This window comes from Mus musculus, chromosome 14, assembly GCF_000001635.26.
Source record: "Mus musculus strain C57BL/6J chromosome 14, GRCm38.p6 C57BL/6J".
NCBI classification, from domain to species: domain Eukaryota; kingdom Metazoa; phylum Chordata; class Mammalia; order Rodentia; family Muridae; genus Mus; species Mus musculus.
The window spans coordinates 61,054,839-61,079,767 of record NC_000080.6 but is presented as its reverse complement, the minus strand read 5'-3'; the positions used below and the strand labels follow the sequence as shown (position 1 = coordinate 61,079,767).

At 45.0% G+C, this 24,929-nt stretch overlaps 1 long non-coding RNA gene across 3 annotated transcripts; it reads right to left on the bottom strand.

The window, feature by feature from the left end:
- Window positions 1-259: 259 nt before the first annotated feature.
- Window positions 260-23,006, bottom strand: Gm41168. 3 transcript variants are annotated; one of them, XR_874679.2, is made up of 4 exons: window positions 22,889-23,006; window positions 5,831-5,969; window positions 2,965-3,318; window positions 260-1,715 (listed from the first exon to the last, which is right to left on the bottom strand). It is a non-coding gene; the product is annotated as a predicted gene, 41168 (long non-coding RNA). The 3 variants fall into 3 exon arrangements; XR_003951096.1 differs by lacking the exon at window positions 22,889-23,006 and adding an exon at window positions 20,199-20,747; XR_874678.1 differs by lacking the exon at window positions 22,889-23,006 and having other exon boundaries at window positions 5,831-6,122.
- Between the last annotated feature and the right edge of the window lie 1,923 nt (window positions 23,007-24,929).

Here is a 24,929-nt window from a genome sequence, read left to right as displayed (position 1 = left end):
GAGTTTTAATTTGCATTTTTCTAATGGCTAGGGACAATAAATAGTTTTGAGATATTTCTTAGCTACTTTTATTTCTTTTCTTGATAACTCTTTGTTCAGACCCAGAGCCCATTTTTTGAAGGAGGACATTTGTTTTTTTGGGGGTTGTTTTGTCTTTTCTCTCTCTCTCTCTCTCTCTCTCTCTCTCTCTCTCTCTCTCTCTCTCTATCTCTATCTCTCTCTCTCTCTCGTTCTTCATATATTCTGGATATTATCCTCTGTCAGATGTGTAGCTGGTAAAGATTGTTTTCCTTTTCTGTAGGTTTCCTTTTCCCTCAATTTTTTCTTTCACCAGGCAGAATCATTTTAGTTTTAGGAGGTCCCACTTCTTAATTGTTGACCTTGATTCTTGGCCCAGTAAATATTTTTAAATACAGACCAAATAAGTTAGTGAACTAAACCCCAGATAAGAAAAAAAAAGGAAGAGAGGGGGCCCTTTAGCACCCCAAAGTGCTTTATGTAGTGACAGGAAACTTCCAGAGCCCAATTCCATTTAAGTAGACTGAAGGGGGAGGGCACACTAAAAAGAATGGTTTAGAAACACAAACGAAGAAAAATGGTCTCCTGGCTGGCGCAGGGCTGGAAATGGTCCTGGCTCCGTACATGCGATCCTCAGAGCCTTGAAAGAAAGTCCGATGGATAGATGAAAACATTAAATCTTACCGAGTAACTCAAGTTTCAAATGATAAAAATGTGATGATAGGCGCCGTGTGGGAAACAAGTCTCCCTGCCCGGCAGCGCTTGGTTCTCTAGCTCCAGATAAGGGGCCCGGCTGGGAGGATTGGATGATCTGGAGGGAATGGCTCGAGTTCACAGATTCCAGCAAGGATCCAGAGCAACGCAAGGCGGATTCCTGGAAGTCCACCTGTTCTCCCTAGGGCTGGGGACCTCGCTGAGTCCAGCTGTAAGAAATGCCACCTTTCAAGCCCCAGCCTGGAAGGCATGTGGTAGAACGAACTGGCTTTAGTATAGAGTGGGAGTAAAAGGGACAGGCTCCCCAAAATATTTCCTAAGATATCCACAGGAGCCAGTGAGCCAGATGTAATCAGTCGGGTCATGTCCATTAGCATCCATTAACATTGTCACCACCTGTTGGTGTCTTTGAAATTCAAGAGATTTTGTTTTGGCAGCTAGAAAGCTAACCTGAGACCCTCAGGAGACAGAGGATGATGGGAGCTGGGAAACTGTTACCCCTTATCAACCTCTCTGGCAGGTTTCCCTCATTTGCAAGAAGCTTGGGATAGGGACATCCATCAAAGACTTGCTGTGTAGCTGACGGTCACTGTCCTGGGACTCTGTTATCTCCTCCCAAAAGCAGAGATTATGATAATGTGTGTGTGTGTGTGTGTGTGTGTGTGTGTGTGTGTGTGTGTGTGTGTGTTTGAGCTCGTGCACATGCACAGAGAGGAACATTCATCAGAAGTGAAGAGTTTTAAAAACCTGAATATTTTCCTCCTTTTTAAAAGTGTATCCAAATGGCAGCGTCGATGAGAGCACACTCACCCACTGGGCTGATGGAAATAACTTTCTTCATTCGAGACCCCATTGTGTCATGTCAGAGAGAGTGCTCTTTAGAGTCTTGTTGGAAAGTGCCAGTAAGCCGCATCTTGTTTCCTTCAGAATTTCTGGAAAGTTCTTCTAGGATGTTCAACATGATTCATGATACTCCCACATGGCTGAAAAGAATCAAAGGGTGTCTGTGGGTTGGAATTAACTTGTGTTGCCACAACAGCATGAAGGATCTCTCAGGACTGGATTTTAACCAATGCTCATTTTCATCAAAGCTAAGTAGCGTTTAGGGTTTCTGAAATTCCCTCTGACTGGATAACTAGCTCATTTAGGGTTTAGTCTTCTCCGCTGCTTTGATGTGTAGATTTCTTTATTTTGCAATCGTTTCATAGAGCTGTTTTGTGATTATTTGAATGCTGGACCCAGTCTTTCAATTCTTTGGGATTTTAAAACATTGCCTGCCAAAGGCAAGCTCTAGACCACTCTGCCAAGAGTGAATGATAGGATTAAGTCCCCCACACAGGCAAGGAATATCTGGGAACCTAGTGTGGTCAGTTAAGTGTCCACTAGATCAAGGATAAATGCTTCATCAACTTTGGGATTTGTGCTTTAAGAATCCCTCTCATCTAACCGATGCTGATGACAGCCAGTCTTCAGGGGTGAGAGGGATAGATAGGTACTGGTCTCTCTTCAGACAATTCTACCCAGTGATTTGCCCAACAGACCACCACATTCTGCTTTTATTTTCTACATATAGAGAAATATTCTTTTTTCTTTCTTTCTTTCTTATTTTTTTTTTTTTTTGAGACAGGGTTTCTCTGTATAGCCCTGGCTGTCCTGGAACTCACTCTGTAGACCAGGCTGGCCTCAAACTCAGAAATCTGCCTGCCTCTACCTCCCAAGGGCTGGAATTAAAGGCGTGCACTACCACTACCTGGCATAAAGAAATTTCTTAAGGGGGGGTGGTGCTAGGTAAACATTTCAGTAGGTAAGAGGACTTGTCGTGTAACTATGAGGGTCTGAACTCAAACACCCAGCACCCAGGTAAAAGGCTGAGCATGGTTATTTGTATCTATCTGTAAGGTCAACATTGGAAGATGGAGACAGGGAGGTCCTGGGAGCTTAGTCAAATGGTGACTTTCTGGTTCAGCGAGACACCCAATCTCAAAGAAATAAGGCAAAAAAAGCTTCAAGGGAAGCTAACAACCTCTGTGTCCTCTGAACTCACATATGCATAAATGCACAATCAAACACTCAGGTATATGCAACACACATACACACTCACTCACCTTGTAATACACCAAAGGAAACAAAGAAAAGAAAATTCAATATTCTCCAGAGTCAATTGAGGCAATTTCCCCCAGAGCGGACCATTTATCACCATTTGTCACACCTGTAGTTCCACAAACCACTTACCTCTGCACAGGTGACTCTGGAGAGTAGTCTGAGAACAGAGACTGGAGAAAAGCTAGGTTACTTCCCGAACAGTAAGCATCCTGGGAATTAGAGGCATCTCTCAATGTTCCACTTTCACTTTAAAATGCTAAAGTAGAGAGAAAGTCACTGAGATTTCTCACAGACATGGATCTCCATCATTAAAGTAGAACATGACATGGCCCTGCTGCACCATGGTTGGTACTACCAGGGGAAATGATGCTTATGTCTGTGGCAGATGCTGATGCTAGAGAGTCTGTCGGTGTCCTTTGTGGTTGGCGCTGTCTTGAGAAACCGATGTAGAAGTCCATACTCTGCGCTCCAAGCTCCTGCTGACTGTAAGGGCAAGGAAGCTACTTTTGCAATGGTATCAATGACTGCGGACTCACAGTTGAGAAAGAGTCACTGAAGGCTTTATGACAACCCCTAGGTCCCCTACACACACTCAACCCAAAAGAGTAAAAGCCTAGACAGGAAGCCATTGAAGAGAACTCTTTAATTAAAAAGTATTATTTTATAAGGATACTGAAGTGTAGCTCTCCACAATTAGTGGCTTCTCGTGGGACTGCAGTTGGGGAAGGACTCAGTTTTCTTTAAGGATCTGGCCACTGGGAGTGTGACCATGCTCCAGTGAATATATTGGCTACACCAATTGGGCTTGTGTTTTTGGAGGGAGAGAGCTGGTTTTGTCTTCTTTTTGGGGGGATGGGTCATAAATGTGGGGAGTGGACCTGGGTGGACTGGGAAATGAGTGTGATCAGTGTGCATCACACCAATTATGTGAAATTCCCAAATAATCAACAAACATACTATGGTGGAGAAAAGGTTGGACATGAGTTAACTCATGCAGACATGTGTCAATGTTTCAAAATAAAAAGCACAAGTCACCCTCACAATGTCACAGGTTGTTGTCTTTCTGACTGTTTGAATCATCCTTAGTAATATGCAAAGCACTTTTCAAGTTGTAACTAAACTGCAAAGACGATAGTGACCATGGTGATGAGAGTGACTCAAGAAACCCACCAATGGCAGATGTCAGAGTTGTTATTCTGCCTTTCTACAGACTATTCTGTTCTACTCTAGAGTGTCTCAAGGTCTGTATCAAAACTGTGTAGGATCATTCCTTGGGTTATGTCTCTTGTCCCTTACCTGTAAAGCCATGTCCGTTGATGTGGGTATAAAAGGCTCCTTTAAAGTGTTTTCTGTTTTGTTTGGTTTTGTTTTGAGGCAGGGTCTCATGTAGCACAGTCTAGCCTCAAACTTTCTATGTATTTAACAATGGCTTTGAACATCTGGTTCTCCTGCTCCAACCATTCAAATGCTGGAATTACAAGCGCATCCGCCACAGTGAGTTTATGAGGTGCTGGAGGTAGAACGCAAGGACTTAGGCATGCTAGACAAGAGCTCTATCCTCATTAACATGTGATGGTCAGCGGAGTCCCTCTGGGATCAACATCTCTGACCTACTAGAAGTTGTTTGCCATACACTATTGCTCTGCCACAACCACACACGAAAACACCAAGACTGAGGGCAGAGTGCTCAACACTGATGCCTTCTTTCCCAGTAGCTACTGAGCCCTCTCCAGAAGCTTTCTAGCCCTCACACCCAGCAAGGTGCCTGGCAACACTTGAGAGTGCATTGTACTTTTCTGGGGTGCTTGTAGAAGCATGCTGTTTATCTCTTTCTAAGCACAGATATCTGATGGATTCATTTAGAACATCAAATAACCCACAGAAATGTGCCTTTCCTGTAATAGTCCCACAAGTTCCCACAGGTTAGCTACATTCCACTTTTTTTTTTTTTTTTTTTTTTTTGTACAAGTCTGCATTTCTCTCCCAGGGAGTGAGCCTCCACAGAAAGCTGTCAGTGGTTTTGTAGCTCTGCTGTGAACCTGGACACAATCTCAGCACAACTGAGAGCCACAGAGACCAGTTTCTACCTGACTGCCTTTTAATGGGTAAACTCACAGTAAATCAAACGCAGCAAACACGATACCCGGGCTGCTGGTATAAACTGACCACTGAGAGCTCCAAGAAATGTTCAGTGGTTGTGGTACATGCTATGTGGTCTCCTAGGTAACGTACTGTCTTAACAGAGCCACCAATAAGAATCCTCATGTTATCACTCACTGCTCCCCTTTCCTTAGCCCCCACCTCCCTCACCCTGTCCCCTGTGTGTTAGTGTTTACAGTACTGGGGAGGAACACAGGGTCTTCCAGATGGAGGCAAGTGTTCTGTGACTGACCTACATCCTCATCCTGTCTGTGAGGGGCTAGAATGATCGATCAGTAGTTGAGAAGGCTTCCTGTTCTTTCAGAGAACCCAAGTTTGCTTTCCAACCCCCACACTGGACTCTTCTAACTTCAGCTCCAGGGAACTGTTGAGTTCCTAGTGTTAGCCCTGGTCTTTCCTGGCCACATGGGGACCACTTCTGTCCCTCCCTCCTCTCTCTGATCATTTCTTCAGACTCCTTGAGTACCTATGGCCAGCTACTGCCTATGTGGGTCATGCTGCTGAGTCGTGGCTGCATCAGAGTTAGTTCCAACTCAACAAAGACCAGATCTTTGTTTTGGAGAAACTTTGATATAGAGATGTCTTATCTGAGATGTCTTATCTTACTGCCTCCGAATAAACCATTCGTTCGATCTCAGACTATGAATTGGGACACCAATTCAACAGTGTCAGAAAGATGGGTATCATGTGATCTAAAACAAAAATGTGTTCAAATAGGCCTGAACTCCCTAAGTTCAGTATTTCCGGAAGCTGGGCTCTCCCAGTCTCCCCTCAATTCACTGAGCACAGGGCTCTAGGTAATGCTTAGCCCCTCCCGCCCCCCTCCAACCCCTACCTCTTGCCTGTCCACATGTGGCCTGGCATCTGAGGCAGCAGCAGCAGCACCAGCAGCTGTGATGGCAAATGGTGATAGTCAATGGCCAGTCTGCTCCTTTTGAATCAGTCACCATGCCAACAGGAGCACAGTATGCACCCTGGATAAACAACATGCGACTGGATGCCAGCTTGACTTTGGGATAAAGAAGGTCAAATTATGGCTTCACTGCCATCTTTCTGAAGGACAACAACACATGAGCGAGGCAGCAGGTCTCCAAAGATACTTTTCCATTGAGATAAGTTCAATTTTTGGATAAGCTATAATAATAATAACAAAAAAAGGCAAGATGATAGCCAGGAACCTTATAAATAATCATATTCTTTAACGTGTTCAAACTTACATTTAAAGTGAGAAGCGATGCAGTTAATTAAGTTTTATTTAGAGTCCTGCTTCAATTTGCTAGATGTAGACTTTAATGCAGATAACTAAAACAGACATAGATTGTCTAACTCGGATATGCTTCGTAGGTGGTAGCCCTAAACCTGACAGGGACATGATGAATATGACATTTAAAGTCTTAAACTTAAGATGCTTAAAATGACAGAGACTCCCGAATCTTAGCAGTGATACCCCTAAGGTCTCCAAGAAGATACTGTCAGCTCAAGAAAGGGCTCCACCTGGATTGGGCTATAACCACTGAGAGAGACTGCTCTGTCTTGTTGCCCAGTGCTGAGTCCGAGCCTAAACCATGGACAAGCAGGGAGAGCAGACATGCCTCAAGTTGCTTAAGTCAAAGCAGGTCTGTCTCCTAAGCTCCTCCTCCCCAGGAAGGCCTCTTAAATTTGCAGGGCCTGGCAGCTGAAGATTGAGCCTGCCCTGGGACCAGTGTCCCCAACATAACAGGAATCTAGTAGGGTGACTGTCTGGGTAATGGGTAAGTCTGTGATTTTAACTGACACATAGGACATTTAGATATATCCTTCCCAGGTCTCTGAGGGGTTTGAACTCAGTGACCAACCACCCCTGTCTCATGGTAAATAATTTGATAGAAAAAGTTTATGTGAGGTCTGAGGACCTGAGAGCTTCTAAGAAAGTATTTGAAGGTCTAGGGACGTGTTTTTGAGGTTGGTAAATACAAGTTAAAACGGATTTGTCTTTTTGTAAATTTCAAAAGATTCTTGTAAGCTTCAGGGGATCTACTGGAATCTGCCGCTCACAAGTCCAATGGACTCAAGATAAGTACTGTCAATTAACAGCCTGTCCCTCCCCCCCAGCCTTACCTGCCTATTCCTGAGGGGGGTATTTATTTCCCTTCCCCCACCCCAACCCTTCTCAAACTCCCAAGACCATGGGCCTAAGAATTACAAATGTATACCCCAAACCCCTTTTCTCCCTAAACTCCTATCTCCTGCCCCTACATCCAGGTGTTCTCTCAGAACCTGCCTGCAGAAAAGCTCCAACACAGTTACCAACAGCTGCTCCAGCCCAGCCTCACACACTGCTTCTACTGGGTCTGCACACAACTACCCCAAAATGGTCCCACAACCTGGACAGCAGCAAAACAATCAGCTCTTCGCAGACTTGGCCGACATTCCAGCTTTTTGCCCACACTCCAAAACTGTGCCCCAATGTCAACAGGGCATGTTATGGACTATTATGGGGTCCCTAATTCATTTATAATCAACGAAACGCTGGGATGTTTGGTTTTGGACCCTGGGACTGAGGTGCATATTTTACATATCAAAGCAGACCTGGCCTCCAGGTTCTCCCAGCATCCCTCAGTCCCTGCCTCCATGCCTGAACTTTCCAGCCCAGAGGTTGGGCTGCCCTTCTCCCAGAGGCTCTTCCTAATATAATCCCTTCCTCTTCCTCTCTCTCTCTCTCTTTCTCTCTGTGCATGCCCTTTCTCTTCTCATTTTTCCCCCTGCCCATTGCAACTCCCTTAGCCTCAATCCTTGGGGCCAGTGAACTTGCCTGAGAGGAGCAACCCAATAAACCTGCCTTTAATATAATCTAATCTGGTTTGAATTAGCTCATTTCACCGATGATGAAGAAATAACCTATCAACAACCTCTTCTGGGATCTGAGGGCATCAGCATACACATGTATACCAGTACACGTGCGCACATTGCCACTGCACAACATTCAAACATAAAAATAAATAAAATTTTGTTTTTGAGATAGAGTCTGCCTAAGTTGCCCAGGCTGACATCAAACTCAGAATCCTCCTGCCGCAGGCTCCTGAATCCCTGGAACGATGGGCAACAATTTTTAGTTACTTTCCTCTAGTTATTAGTAGTTACTATTTTCTTTCCCTTCTCCTTTTGGATGGGCCAAATATATGAGGTTAACTAAAGCTATTATAATCTTTCCAAAATTGAGCATTAGAGCCACCAGGTAAATGAAGTTACCTAGTGTGATTTGAAATTGCTTCATTTATAGGAAAAAAAGTGTGTTTTGGTTTTTTGTTTCCTAAGACCTTAAAGTCCGATCACGCTCTTATACCCAATCATTCTCAAATGGAGGCAGCTGCTGTCCCCAAGGGCCATTTGTGAAGTCGGGAAACAGTTCTGTCCGCTATGACTGTGGTGGAGGACAGACACGCTACAGTTCATCTGTTACAGAGAGTCAACAGTCCCTAAACACCACGCTGTGGAGACCTGGTCTGGATTGTACCCAAAGGGTACGCTTGTTGGTTTTGGTGCTGGAGGTTGGGCCCAGGGCTGGCCCCATGCCTGTTAGCAGGCGCTCTGTCCCTGAGCTATCCCGCTCCACCCCTCTGCAGGCTCTGATGAAGTATTTCCCTGGGCTTTTGAAACAGAAACAGAACAAACAGGGACACCTAGGGACACACTGATGAAGCCTACCCTTTTGTCATCAGCAGCTAACACTGTGAAATGCTCACAGCATCCTTGATCGGTGTGTTTGCACCGTGAAAGGCCAGGCAGAGGCAGCAAACTGAGCCTTGGCTGAAGAGCAGGCTGGGTTTTTTCCCTCTTTCTTTTCTGAGTTGATTTGGTTTCAGATTGGCCCACTCTTCACTCTGCTGTTAAGACCTTGAAGCAAAAGTCCAATGGTATCTCTATTAACCTCAGTCCTGGCTGGCTGGGCAGGGCTGACGGGTTCTATCTACCAGGGGAGACTTAAATTAAATGCAACTAAATTTAACTTGAGAATGTTCTCTGTTGGTTCGCCTAACATGCTTTGACCTGCTCAAGTCCTGCAGCAAACAAGAGAAGAAAACTAAATCGACCTTTAAAGGCGTTTAAATTCAGTGCAAATAGTAACCCACATTCAAGGTATTATTTTGAAATCCCAGGAAGATGTGAAGGGTAGTAGTATCTAGGTTCACTGCATTCAAAGGCACTTGTCATAATTGTTGGAGTTTTATTTCTTTTTCTAGTATGTATGTGTATATATATGTATACACATATATATATATGTATATATATATACATAAATGCATGTGTGTGTTTGTGTGTATACATTCGTGTGTGTGTGTGTGTGTGTATGTGTGTGTGTGTGTGTGTGTGTGTGTGTGTGTGTGTGTGTGTGTGTGTGTATGCATATGTAGAGGAGAGGTCAGGAGACAATTTTTTGTGGTTCCCTCCCCACACCATGTAGGTTCCATGGATTGAACTCAGGTCACTGGGTTTGGCTGTAAGTGCCTTTATATGCCAGCTGCAGCAATTCCTCTAGGGGAGCGTGTGGGAACTGAAGATGTCACCACATCCCTCCATCCTTCCTGCTACTTGGTTCCCTTGTGTGTCAGGTGGTGATGTCAATATTTCTCTCATTCCTAGTTTTCAGAATTATGTGTATTCTCAGTGTATGGGGGTGAATGGCTGAGCTGTCCATAATTTATTCAAGACTAATTTAGTCAAGAACTAATTTAGTCTAAGAATAGAATATTTACACCACTCTATTCAATGTTTAACCTGTATGGTCAGTTTCCTTAGTCATGAACCTACACTGTCTGATGGAACAGTGGACATTTTAGGACTTACTAATTAGCAGGCCACATGTGAACATGGGCACATAAGGAAAATGGGTGATATTTGAAACTGGCTGTCTAAAACCCATAGTCTTAATCCTTGCAGTGCATAGGGCAGAAAACTTGAGTGAGCCCTTGCCCTCCTAAGCTAGTCTTTAAACAATGTCAACACCAGCCATTGGTCTAGGCAAAAGATGGTTGCCTAGCATCACTTGTGCAATGTGGACACGACTTCATGCAGTGTTTCAGGTCAGAGCCCTCAAATAAACAGGTAGAAAGCCATCTAGGGAAAGAAAAGAAGGTTTACACTTCTGAGTCAGTGTGTGTTTAGTAAGCCTTGTGGTGTGTAACAGATTTGGGCTGAAACTTGCCTTCTTGCATATTCCTGGTAAGGAATCAAGGGCAATGGCTAGCCTCCTGCCTCCTGCTCTCTGCCAAAAAGGAACCGGGAGTAAAAGAGCCTACCTTCTAGAGTCCACTTCAGCAATGCAGGTAAAACAGAATTCAACAACAGCTTTGAATTGCAGTGTCAGACTCAGAAGGCTAGAAATTCGGAATTCTGCATTCTCTGAGGTCCAACAGAAGCTATTTCCTTCCTGGAGGTGACTCAGATGGCCTGCTGGGCACTCAAGACACCCACTCTTTAGAATAACTAACTCGGATTCTGTTTGGACTCAGGCGATGGGTCCCATGCTTTACCTCCAGCTTCAGGTAGAACCTGCCTTCCTCAGCCTGCTGAGGAGGCTATGAGTGTCCTGCTTTGTGAATTTAATGGCAAGGTATCCCACCACAGTTATAATCCAGAGCACTGCCTGACTACAGAAAGGAGACTCAGGAGTCTGAGCTCTGGGACAATTTCTTCTAAGATAGAGATAGTGCCTGCAACCATGTGAAGGGCCACATAGGAGACATTCAGTGCACCTTCAGTTTGGCGTCTGAAGCCCGATCCATTCCTGGGTGAGCTTTGTAGGCATGCTTTGTGCACCAGCTCTTCTGAGGATGAACGTGAGCACCACTCACACTGGTTAGTTATTTTGCTAAGAAGACTTTAATAAATATTTAATTAACTAACTAAACTTTTGGCCACCTGGAACAAGACCAGAGTCTTTTTAAAACACCATATTTGTGCACAGTGGGTCTTAGGACTTTAAGAACAAAGACAAGTGCCTGCTGGAATAGGTCCCCTTTTAAGTATAAGGTATGACATTGTAGAAGGGATATGTTCAGGGAGCAACTGAGATCACTAACTTTAATTTTTTTTTTTCAACAAAGCAAGCCTTTTAGAACTCATGGGAAAGATGCCAGGACAGAGATTTGTCCCTTTGCCATTTCCAGTAGTAGAATTCCTTGGGGGATTTCTCTACATCTCAGACAGATTTCAACCGTGGCTTTAAGTAGCAATGTCGGACTCACTAAGTTAGATATGCAGAATCTGGATTCCCTGGGTTCTAATAGAAGCTTTCGATTTCCCTTCCGAGGGAAACTCAAACACTGTGATTTCATCCACAAAGCTCTTTTGTCCACAATCTGGAATTCCTTAGACATCTCAGCTCCCTTTCTATTTTCTCCAGCAAGTAGATGCTGGGCCCCCACCACTTCTGCAAGGAACACCTGGCCTCCAGGGGATATGACATTTGAAGAAGATAATGCCCTGAGCATTAACCATGTCCTACCAGTGAACTCACCTTGAGTTCAGCAAGCACAATGCCGACTAACATGCTAGCTGGGTTTTCCCAAAGTTTGCAATCTATGTCTGTACAGGCTTAACAGTCTTTCACATGAAACTGAGAATCATCATTAAAAATACAGATCCAGGAATCATTCAAAGTGATTTATAGAGCAGAAAAGCAAAGGTACTGTGTTAGAAAGCAAAGCATACCCTGGACAAAATGAGTATTAATCTAACAAAATGCAACGGGTCGATTCAAGAAAAAAACTAATCTGAACAAAAATTAATCATGGACTTTCTTTTTTTTTCCAAATACTCTTTTTTTCTGGCCCCATGCTATGACACAGGCCACCAGAGATGTCAAGAACGGTTATTTACTTATGTAAGGTATTCATTGGGTCCTTAAAGGCCCCTGAGAGCAGGGAGCAGGGCTTGTTCGGGTCCAAACTGAGACACATTTGCCTTCAGCTTTCCTATTCTGGGTATGACAAACTTCTTCTAGCCCCTTTCCTCTCTGGAGTTCCATGTCTAATTCTAGGTACCAGAATTAAAGCAAACACATTAGTAAATGTGTGTCCAGCTATAGTGGTTATAATTCTTCTGAGAATTTCATACCTGAGAACCTTACATCATCCCTACCTCTCCCTCTTGCCTCTCCAACTCCTCTCCTACCCATGATCCCTCGAGACCTCGAGACCCTTTTTTTCTTTATTGTTGTTATATATTATATACCATGTACTATAATATACATATGTGTGTCTATAATACATGGTATGCAATATATAATTTATATTGGTTCCATCTACTATGGTTCATATGTACAAGTTTTTAGGGCTGACCACTTGAGCACAAATAACCTAATAGAGCATGAATAGCCTTGTAGATTTCCCCATCTACATTGGCCTGTTAACTGGTGGAGTCACAGTGCAAGTCTTGTTTGGGTAACCTTATTGTTGAGATTTTATGGTACAACTTCAAGAGCAACAACATCTTTGTTGTTTGTTTTTCAAGACAAGGTTTCTCTGTGTAACGACCCTTACTAACCTGGAACTCTATTTGTAGATCAGTCTGACCTCGAACTCACAGAGATCCATCTGTCTTTGCCTCTTGAGTTTGAAGGTCAAAGGCATGCGCCACCACACCTAGCTGAGTGACAACATCTTAGAGAGAATTTACGTCTATATAGCCTCTCTGCCTTGGTTAGCTTATAATACCAAGAAACTCAAAGACTAGGTCTCTTAAACTCCAGCTCCTTAACTTCTGAGTCCTGAACTCCCAGGAGGTCATGTGACTGGGGTCGGGCGGTTGCAAACGTTTTAACAACAGCAAAGGGTTTATAACTACATCACACATTCATTTAAATATCTGTGTGACGACTCTGAGGCGTTCCTGGCAGCCCTTGCCTGGGTTACATCACAGGTGCTCAAGGCAGCCTTGGTTCTGAATGTGTAGCATGCGTACTCTGCAAGGACATGTGGTCACTGCGTGCAACGCTGAGCAAGGTTGTCTGAGACACCTGACTTCACATGTAGTAGCACGTCCTTCATGATAATTTTGTTGGCAACTGAGGTGTTCTTACGGTCCATACAGTTTTCTGCTCTTAGAGAACTATATTGGCTTATTATGAAGGACAGAGATGCTCAACCTTCCCCAGTATCATTGCTCAGCATGTCTGTGTAGTCGGGCTAGTATAGCTTTAGGTTGAATGGAAGTAGAATGTCTAACTTTGAAAGTTTCTGTTTGAGTTGCCAAGTTGAATTTTCTTTTTTTAAAAAATGTTTTTAATAGATTTGGCTTGAGGTTACGTGGAGTTTCTAATTTCTGAAATGGCCTTAAGCATACCTCTGCTATTTTGTACTACATATTAATGTGGAATGACATTTTCAGCATAGATTATCAAATCACAATACTGATCAATTCTGAAAAGCATTCTTCAATGCTCTATGATGTCCTGAAACACTAAATACTCTTGCAAGACTTAATTGTCTATATAAAAGGCAACAAGCACATTTCATTAGAATGCAAACTCACTTTTATCTAACACATGATAAAAATGTCCCAATACCAAAGACTTGTGTTAACCTAACTATTTACTACTAGTAAATGTTGGACCTGTACAGCTACTGTATCTACCCACATACCCAGAGTTGTCTCAATATTTTGAATGAATATTTCAACTGGAACAAAAGGAGGTCATGGGTGGAAACGTTGAGACCATGGACTCAAACATCAGAAAGTCACTTCTCAGTGTTCTGGATGGTGTGGCATGGTCTGCTGACTGTTTCTGGGAGGCCTTTCCTGCAGGGCAGGCAGCTGAGCTCATGTCAGTGCTGCAGTCTCTCAGGGAAAGAGAAGCAAGCTCCCCAGTGTCTCTCATACTAGCACTGTTTGCCCCTTGGGTGCCCCATCTCCATATCCTCATGTAAACCTAATTACTTCTTAATGCCTCCCTCCAAATAGCAACAAGTTCATGGTTAAGGCTTCAATATGTAATGGGAAGAATGTGAAATTCAGTCCATAACACTATCCCAGAAGTCTTTGTATCTTAAAACCTATCCATTCCAACTGAAATACTTGGCTGACCAATCAGGAGGTAGACAGAAACTCATCAGTAGAATGTGCTGCTTAAGGGGTCTTCAGGTTACCCCATGAGTCAAGGTACCTGCATTTTATCATGATTAGGAACGTTTTTGTTTTTTTTTTTTAACAGAAATCATTTTTGTTTGAGGTTGATTATACAGTGGTATCCCTCACCGGTTCATGATTTGAATGTCTGATGTCTGTCTGTGGTTCTGTACTTAATGTCTGATGTCTGTCTGTGGTTCTGTACTCGGAAGCTCTAGAAACATAGAAGGTAGGGCTGGGCTGGAAGAAACAGGGTCCTAGGGCAGGTCATCAGGGTGCACAGCATCCCTGGATGCCCATTATCTCCGCTTCCCCAGCGTGTCAGACTACATCTGGTGGAACAGTGAGCCCAAAGAAAGTTTTCCACCCTGGGGTTGCTTCTGACAGGTATGTTGATGTTATTGACGCATGTCAGAAACATAGGGATCTATTACTCCCCCCCTCTCTCCTTTCTCCCTCTACTCATCCCTCCCTCCCTCCCTCCCTCCCTCCCTCCCTCAACTCTGCCTTTACTTTTTGGCAGCTTAATTTTATTTTGGTTTCATTGCTATATGTTAATTATATATAGTAATGAGCTTCACTATGACACTGTCTTATGTTTTTATAATGTAATTTCATCACATTCACCCCCTCTTGTCCTCTCTTGTCTGCCTCCCACTCCTGATGATCCTTCCCTTCGATTTAATCCTCTTTAACTTCCATGTCTTGTTGTCTGGGTTACTCAATGAGTTTAAAACAGGACACTTATACAAACATGGGGGAGGGGAATTTTTGAGAACACAAGCAACTCACAGGTGGCTATATCATGAAACTTTCTTTCTTTTAATTTTTTTCCATTTTCTTTCTTTTTTATTTTTATTAGATATTTTCTTTATTTACATTTCAAATGTAAATTTCCTAGTTTCCCCTCCAAAAACCCCCTATGCCCTCCCTCCTCCCCCTGCTCCCCAACCCACCCACTCCCGCTTCCTGGCCCTGGCATTCCCCTATACTGGGGCATAGAGCCTTCACAGGACCAAGGGCCTCTCCTCCCATTGATGACCAACTAGGCCATCCTCTGCTGCATATGCAGTTAGAGCCATGAGTCCCACCATGTGTTTTCTTTGGTTGGTGGTTTAGTCCCAGGGAACTCTAGGGGTACTGGTTAGTTCATATTGTCTTTCTTTCTTTCTTTCTTTCTCTCTTTCTTTCTTTCTTTCTTTCTCTCTCTCTCTCTCTCTCTCTCTCTCTCTCTCTCTCTCTCTCTCTCTCTTTCTTTCTTTCTTTCTTTCTTTCTTTCTTTCTTTCCTTTCAACAGAATCTAACTAGATTGCCCAGGTTGGCCCAGAACTGAACTCAAGCAATCCTCTTGTCTCAACCCTCCCAAAAGGCTGGGACCACGAGCGTGCTCCACTGTACCCATCTCTTTCTTAGCTGTAACCTTCAGGGAACTTCAGTTAAAGTTGAAAAGAGAATCTTGAGTTAAGTCCAATATTGCAAGGGTTTACATCATGGAAAGAAAAAAAAGCCACCCGGAACATTCTCTCTGTGGTCTGCTTCTTCCACCCCCAGCTGGAATGCTGCAAGTGGCGGAGTTAAGAGAAGCTGATATCGCTGAGGGGGTCCCCCAGCACAAGCACGGTACCAAGATGATCAAAGGAGCAACTGGCGCATTAAGATCAAAGGCCCTGGTAGTACAGGCCAGGTAACGGTGGAAGGGAGATAGCCAGGACTTGATAAGAGTCCACAAATATTTAAAAGTGTTAACACGGAGGAAACCAAGTCCTTATTTTGCGTGCCTGGAGGTGATAGAATCTGCAATGGCAGAGGCAAAACCTCACAACAGAGAACTGTGTCCTGGAGACCAGGAAAGACTCATAACAGAGAAAATGGATATCTTTGAAAAGCAGAGTACGAAGAACTACATCTAATTTGCCCAAAGGAGAAACTAAAGCACTGTATCCTAGACTGTCTTCTTTACCCCTATTAGAATGTTACTCAACACTCTACCTGACCAAATTCTTTCTCACCTTTGTGTACTTACCAGTAACACTAGGGGTGTTTTCTGAGTCTCTCCCTGGAGCTCTCAGTTGGAGTTTTACTCCAACCGGTTGGTGTGGTGGAATGTGCTGTAGACCTTTAAGAAGAGCCCATTAATAATAGCCCATTTTGGCCTATTGAGTTCTTTCCCTTGAGGTTCTTGAGCTAATTCTCCTGCTATAGCTGTCACAGGAGTCAAGCATGTGCTCATCCAGCTCTCTCTGCAGGGCAGGATGAAATTTGGCCACTTGCTCCTGCTGGTGTGGCCACCATTATGTGTCATCAAAAGAGTCCACAGTGTAGAGCTTCCTGCCCATTTGGGGACTGGGGGTGGGACGATGCTTTCTGTCAAGTGGGAAACTTTAGCCCGAAGGAAAAGGGAGCCATGGGAGAAAGAAAAGACAAAATTCTAGGACATGAGGGTCTCAGCTTTTGATAGCATCAGAGAAAGCACTGGAGCAATGCAGTGACCAGGTCCTGGTCCTTGGGTGCACACTTTCCCTGCAGGAGCCGGGCGGGGGGGGGTGGGGGGGGAGGAGCAGGAAGATTTCAAAGCTGACCTCTTGGGCCATCCCTCTGTGGTCTGACTGCTTCCCCAAGCCATGTCTGCAACTTCTGTCCAGGCAGAGAAAACACATAAGCCAGCCTCCAGGACGCCAACAGCCCAGGTAGAAGGACTCATTCCCTAAGCCACCAGAGACCTGAGACTCTAACACTCACAACCTGCCAGAGACAGGAGGCTGTCTGTGGGTGACCTACAGACTTGCTCCACAAGGGACTCTTCTCAGATGGTACCTGGAGCTCTTGAGCTTTGGGTTGTGACACTTTTTAGAGTTTTACTGGCTCTCCTCATCCCACTATCAAGAATTCAAACTTGCTTCATTTACGTTCTTCTAGACAATCCATTTTTATTTGTTTTCTGCCTTTTAAAGCCAGAGCTTCAATGTGTAGCCCTGACTGTCCTGGAACTCACCCTGTAGACTAGGCTGGCTTTGAACTCACAGAGATCTGCCTGCCTCTGCCTCCCTAGTGATGGGATTAAAGGCATGAACCATCACCACCTGGTGCCAGGTTTAATTTTCAAGGTTAATATAGGCAACTTAGCATCTTTGGTACTCTGCTATCTGTCTGCTCCATTCTTAGAGGAAGAGTGGACAACAGGTTGGGAGATAGATGGGTCTCTACCCTCTGACTGTTTCAACACCTTCTGCTGCCCACGGGGGCTACCTGAGCTTGATCTATGAACCTCCACAAATGTGAACTAAATAAACTTTGTTTGTTTGTTTGTTTGTTTTTTCATAAGTTGGCCGTCTCTGATATTTTGTTGCAGTAACACAAAGCTGACTACTACTCTCTGGTAGAATATGAGTCATGCCACAACACAACTTAGACCGAAACAGGACAGTATTTGAACAGTTGGTGTCATTTGTGCAGAGCCCATGTGTACCATGTAGTTTTTAAGTATATGTACTTGAGAAGAGTTGTAAGGAGCAGGAGCAAACTCAAGGTGACCTCATCTCATCAAAGAGCCTTTGACAAAGTCTCCAAATGCACAAGCAAGATGCAGCAGTCAGAGTAGAGAGTGAACCCATTGTTCAGTGGAGTGGGGTCTGCAGCTAACAGGGAGTGTTGTAGAGCTGGTTGCTCTCAACTGAAACCTTGCCCTTAAAGGAAATGCAGAAAGTCTTAGGAAATGAACACAGGACAGGTTTCACGGGTTCCCATGGTTACAAAGTAGAACAAGTTCCCATGGTTACAAAGTAGAAAGCAGCTGCTGGGAGAGTTGGGTGGAGCTGCCCCCAGGCTGGAGCGGGGCTGCCCCTGATGCAGTTGCCTGTATGGGTTCACAAAACTAGACTTGGGGGACTCTTGTTTTTGCGTTGTCTGTGTCAGTGTTCCCAGGAAAAGTCACAATGAAGGTGTTATTAACTCCCTACCTAAGGAGTTCCCGGCAGTTGATAGCTTCAGGGCGAGAGAGACTTGGGGTTTTAAGAACGTGGCTCCTGGTAAGTGTGTAGAAGGGCACACATGCAAAGGCATGCAAGCAGCACTGATTGGCCTAGATGGCTTTTAAAAAGTTTTTGTAAGAGGAAAAAGAATTAGATGGTGGGTCTGGGAAGAACATGATGAAAACAGATGGCATAAAATTCTCAAGGAGCTAATTAAAGATGGGGGGAAATGCAGCGCAGTAGTTTTTATTAACAAATCTTGGGCTTTTCCCCCCTTTTTGTCAGATTCTCAAATTTCCATACTTCTACCACTGAAAGGGCAGTCTGATACTGGTCTGTGACACACTTGAGATGCCCTGTGTTTCCTTCCTGTAACATTGCTTGATTAGCTTCCTGCTGACTCCATCCCATTGTATGGTAGCTTTCTGCTGACTTTGTCCTTTTCCCACTTTCAAAAAGCATATAAGATGCTGGGCTTCTTAACAAACTTGCTGGCGTGAGCTTGTGAAAGACCCTCCTCGCTTATTTATTTTCTCATATCTTAGTCCTCTCTTTCTCAGGAAACTGCCACTGAAGAATGACCAGGTCAGACGACATTCTAACATGCCTTTGGGGACATCCTTACCAAATGAAGTATGTTAGAAAGTTAGGATCATGGTGATGTCTTCTGATCTAAGTGTGTCCAATCAGAAGATGACAGCGGCAATTCCTGCTCCATTGGATAGCTATGAGGTCCTCCGGGCTGAGCTCATGGGGTACAGTGGGGAGCCTATACTATAGTTTTCCCTTCAGGGAGTAGAGTAGAAATGGAAACCAACTTATAGATGGAATTCCTTGTGCTTGGAGAGTTAGTTCAGTGCTATGAAGAGGAAAGGTAGCTGCTAGGAGAGACTTTTTAAAAAGTGCTTATCTCCCCGTCTCGCTGTGTGTGACTCTCTATAAGTTTATAGCACACACCTTGTTCTGTGTGGTGATTTGTGTGGACTGTCAATTGGACAAGTTCTAGAATAACCTGGGAGACAAGCCTCCTGGCACACTTGCGAGGAATTATCTAGATTAGGTTAGCCTCTGTGCATGCCAGTGAAGGGTTATCTTAATTAGGTTCATTGAAGTGGGAAGACACACCCTAAGGGGGAGGGGGTTGCTACATTCCATGGGCTTGAGTCCTGGACCACAGAACAGAGGGAAAGCTAGCTGAACAGCACTCATTGCTTCCTGATTGTGGATACCATGTGAGCAGCTGCCGAAAGATCCTGCCACTGCAACTTCCCCACCATGACGGATTGCACCCTCAGTCTATGGCCAAATAAACCCTTTCTTCCTTGAACTGCTTTTATCAGGGTACCTTATCAAGTAACTACTACATTATATAACTTGTTTTTTCTTGTAAGACACAAAAACAACACACACATCTTCCTGTACATATCAACCTCATTTTATCTGATAGGTATAAGGTGTACATTTCCCGTTTTCATTGTTAACACAGTCTAGAAGATAGTCTCTTCCTCATTTCCATTTCCACAAGGTGTGCCATTAGTTGAGTATGTCCCCAAAAGTTTACACCTTAGAAACTTAATCTCTAGGCTGGAGAGATGGCTCAGCAGTTAAGAGCACTGACTGCTCTTCCAGAGGTCCTGAGTTCAATTCCCAGCAACCACATGGTGGCTCACAACCATCTGTAATGGGATCTGATGCCCTCTTCTGGTGTGACTGAAGACAGCTACAGTGTACTTACATACATAGAATAAATCTTTAAGGAAGGAAGGAAGGAAGGAAGGAAGGAAAGAAGGAAGAAAGAAAGAAAGAAAGAAAGAAACTTAATCCCTTTATTTGTATGCTGATGCCACTTAAAAGTCAGGCCTTCGAAAGGTAGTTAGAAGCCAAAGCTGGCATAAGGATGGACTGCCCCTGGCAGCCTCGTAAGAAGGAAGAGACCTGGGCTGGCAGATGGCTCTGCCTTGCCATGTGCCTCTACCATAGAGTGATACAGAGCAATGCTCAGCACACACTGCTTTCATGCTCTCTGGGTTTCTAGCCTACAGAGATATGAGCCAAATAAACTTCTTAGGAAACCACTCAGACCCAGCTATTTTGCCAAAGCAGCGGAAAGCAGGCTAAGTCCGGAAGTACCTGTCTCCTGGAAGAGAGTAAAGATGGATCACTGAGCTCACGCCTGAAGCCACTGGCCTGACGCCCTGTTTGCCTGATCGTCCACAGCGGGTTGGCTGGTGCTCTTCAGAAGACCTTGATGAGGAGACATGCTCTTTCAGAAGGAAAAGGAAACATGATTTCCCCCCTCCCTTCTTTTTTATCAGAGAGGCAGCGCCCCCCATGGATGCAGGAGTAAGACTGGTCCTGAGATGATGACAAAATGTCCTGGAGTATCTCCGAGTTGTGGAGCAGCTAGAAGAGCTACAGTCAGAGGCTGTCCATTCTTTGACCTTCAGAAGCCACTCATGAGGCACCATGACTCCCCAAGCCTCCGCTGACCTCCCAGTGGCCAGTCTCCTGTCTGTCCCCCATCTCGAGTGAGCAGGCTCCATTCTGAAAGGCACAGATTAGGCTCCCTGAGTTTCGAGTAGCTGCCTTTCTCTGTGGTATATTCTAGAAGGTAGGTCATGCTGCTGGAAGGAGGGTGGACAGGAACAGGCATGTGTTGGTGCCTCTCCACCAGAAATCGGAGCCTGCCTAATCTCCTCCAGGACTTGAGAAAACATAGTCTACCACTAATCTGCAACTGCACAGGGTACCTATGATCAAGCTGAGGTCCCCTCCCACTTGGACTCAGATCCTGTTCCTTACAAAATGATGAACTTGCCTGAGCGGTGTCAAAGGTGCACTGATCTCTCAGCCTGATTTCTATGACAAAACTCTCCAGGGCAGAGAACGCCTCTGTGTGTGAAGCACAGAGTGACATCTAGTATTCTCCAACCAAAAACAGAGACAAAGTTGTTGTTTCGTCTGCCGAACAGATCATGAGAGAATGGATACCCTTCTCACCCTTCATGCACAGCAGGCCCGGAATCACAGTGGGTAAGTGCAGGCACACTGTTCCCAACACTTTTATGAGTGTGCTAAGCGACAGTGTCCTCACACATGCAAAGCTCTTCAAATGCAGAGCAGAGGCCTAGTGGCGACAGGCCTGCAGTCCCAGGACCTGGGAGACTTGGGTGGTTTTGTATTTCCTAAGGGAAATATGTTTTTCTCACCTGCTAAGAACTTGAGATAAAGTTTTGTGGTTTGTTTTTTTACCAGTGTTTTTAGGTGTGCAATGTGTGAATCAAATCCAAGGCCTCAGAATGTTAGGTTTACACTCACTTAGCTACTACATCCTAGCACATTCCTGATGCTTTCACTAGCTGGTTAGTTTACTACCTGCTGTCAGCATGGTTCCGATCTCCAGTGTGTAAAACCCCTGTGGCCTAGGTACCCTGTTGTGGTTCTCATCTTAACCTATTCCCCAAAGGCCAAGGAGTTAAATGCTCGGTCAGTCCCCAGCCTGCCCTCCTTGAGAAGTGGTATCACCCTTAAGAAGTAGGATCTATTGGGAGGAAGTTAGGTCATTGGAGCCACGCCCTTGAATAAGCTATTGGTACCCAGCCACATCACTTGCTTGTTTCTGAGGTTCTTCCAACATGCATTGCCACCCAGGGTGGTGATGCTAACAAATGGTAGGGTCTTTAAGACATCATTGGGAACACTGCCCTCAGATGAGGTTCATGTAGCTCTCAAGGAGACCCACTATTTTCTACAAGAGTGAGTTGTATCAGAACGTGCTTAGCCCTTAAATCCTGGGGTTCCCTGTTTTGCCTGTGACCTCCTCTAGAATTGTGACATCATCTGCTAGGAAGCCCTTGTGCGAGCCGGGCAGAGGCAGTGCTTTTAGATATAACTCAGCCGAATTCACTTCTGTTCTTCATCAGTACTGCGACCTACTTACTGTGTCATAGTGACAGAACATAGGCTTCATCTTTTTGTTGCTTTGTCCAACTGGAATAACCAATTACAGCTAAAGTCCACCCTGCACAGCTAGTCTGGCAAACCAGCCTGCTGCAGAGACTCCCCCACCTCCACCTTCTAAGCCACTTAGGCCAGTTCTGAAGTCCTAGCCTCACATTCACACAGCAAGCCCTTTACTGAGCCTCCTCTTCAGCCCATAATGATATGTTATTAAATCAAAACTTGAAAGAACATAATTCCCAGTATCTGCTCACCCAGTGTTTGTACAAACAGAATCAAAGTGAGTGTTGATAGCTAGGAAATGATAAACCGACCAGTGGAACACTTATCAAAATGAGAAGTCTTATCTGGGTGATAATGATGATTGCGGAAGCCCTGCGGTGTTCAAAGGACTTCTAGTTCCCACAACCCTGTGTGAAGAGCTCCGAATGCATCATCCTATCAACACAACACAAACAAAGCTGAAAGTCAGTCGGTGACTTTGCTAGATCCACCAATGGATGAGACAGAGTTCTGAGTTCCCAGAGCAAACCTGTTTCCCCAGTCTGGTAATATATGCAAATACAGCCCCGCCACATCTGCTTAACTGAGACAGATGTCGCCAGAGCTGGAAAGTCTGAGGAACGCCTAGTTACTGGCTTGGGTGGTTATGCGTAGGCTGCTGAGTGTTAAAGACCCTGGGAGGATCACCCTCAGTGCGAACATGACATCCGTGGATTTTAACTCTCAGAAAAACCCACAAGACAAGGGGAAAACCTTTTGCGTTCGGGGCAGAGAGACGGGCCAGCAATTATCTGAACTATGGACCGGTAATCCCCATCACACACCCTGCCTTCCCAAGATGCTGTGTGGAACCTTACCTGTCCCAAAGGAAGAAGTGCAGCCCTCCCACGTTTGCCATGCCCGGTCTCACGTAAAGCCTTCCCTAAAATCTCAGAAATGCTTGTGGAATTCACAGTGCAGGGCTGTGGGCTGCTGACACCCGAACTCTCACAGTTAAACACAGGAAGCCTCCCACCACATCAAAGGCGCTAGGAAAGTAGCGGTGAATTAAAGCGGCAGGACGGCGGAAGGAGTTCCTGGGGTGCCAGACCTCCAGCAGGAAGAAAAAACAAAGCAGGGTGCAAGGAAACCGAGTCGCATGCACGGCTGCCATAGAACACACGAAACACGCCTAAAAAGCCTAATCGCTCCCCTTCCTGGCACCTCACCCATGTGATCGACTTTCAGCAATTGATTGATTGACGGATTAAAATCACAAGGCACACTAAAAGGCAAGAAAGAAACAGTCTGAAGGAGACAGGGCAGCGTCAGAATCCATGGAGTGAAACAGCTATGCAAGCTCTACAAGTGAGTAGAGGGGCTTTTAAAGGACAAAAAGAGGAAAGTGCAGAAGTAATGTTTATAAGAGTAACAGGAGCTGGAGAGACTAGCCCTTGGTGCTCTTGCAAAGGACTGAATTCCAGCTCCAGGGGATCTGACAACCTCCTTTGACTTCTGCAGACACCTGCAATCCAGTTCACATAGACACACATGCACAAAACAAACAAATAAATAAATACACTCCCCAAAACCTTAAGTAGTTGTTGAGTTTTATTAAAAAAACCAGGATATTGTTTTATAGAGTGCAGTGTGGTGAGGTTGGAGGGGTGCCTTGGCAGACCCTGCTGAGGCATCCCTTCACCCTGAGGGACCAGCCATAAGATGGCTATAGTGTAGAACAGAGTTTATTTGGGGCATGGGAAGGGGAGTTGAGAAAGGAGTGGAGACAGAAAGACAGAGGGGCGGGGAAGAAAGGGAAGAGAGGGGAAAGGGAAGGAGAGAGGAGAGGGGAGGGGAGAAGAGGGGGAAGGGGAGGAGAGAAGAGATGGGAGGGGAGGGGAGAAGAGGGGGAGGGGGAAGGGGAGAAAGGGAAAAAAGGAGTTAGGGAGAGAAAAGAGACAGACAGACAGAGAGAGAGAGAGAGAGAGAGAGAGAGAGAGAGAGAGAGAGAGAGAGAGGCTAACTGGTCCCATTTATAGCAAGCCAGGCCTACCTGGCTGTTGCTAGGTAACTGTTGGGCAGATCGCAGAAGGAATGCTAAAAGTAGTAGTGGTTGAGAATTTTTCAAAGTTAACGAAAATCTCCAAACTACAGATCCAGAAAGCTCAGGGGCTAGCTGCCAGGAAACAAAACAGATCAAAACACCGAAACCATCTATCCTTGGGCATGTCAGTAAATCAAAGATAACACAGGAGCTGCAAGCGTGTGGGGCACACCTGTAACCTCAGCACTCAGGAGGTCGAGGCAGGAGGGACATGAGCTGCAGGCCAATTGATGCTGCACGGACTGGTCTAAAAACAAAATAAAATAAAAGTCTAGGGAGGTGATATCAGCCCAAAACATTTTCCAGCTGAGGGACAAAGGACAGGGTTGCAGACAGAGAGTGGAATACAAGGTGCAAGGAAAAGCAGGGCAGAAACACGGAGCCAAAATTCTGTATAAAACAAAACCCTTCAGAACTGAAAGAAGTGAAAGGGACAGCTGAAGAAGTTTGTCACTAGTAGGGCGTGGGGGAGGGGTGGGTGGTAAACGGACTTCTTTAAACAAGGGAGAATGACAAATCAGCGATCTCTGGAACTCTGATACCATCAGTGGATCACCACATATGAGAAATGAGGCAGGAATGATTCATGCCCGGACGAGACAGAAGAGATTTGCTCAGGTTGCCGATTTTGTTTGTTTGTTTGATTGTTTGTTCACCGTGTTCTCACCAAGACATAGATGCTGTTATTTCCCAGACAAAAGCAGCTTGAGGAAGAAGGCTGCTTTTGGCTCTCCTGACTCACAGTGTGAAGAGACTGTCTATCATGGAGGGGATGTACACTGCGTCAACAACGAGGGAGCAGAGAGAGATGGTGT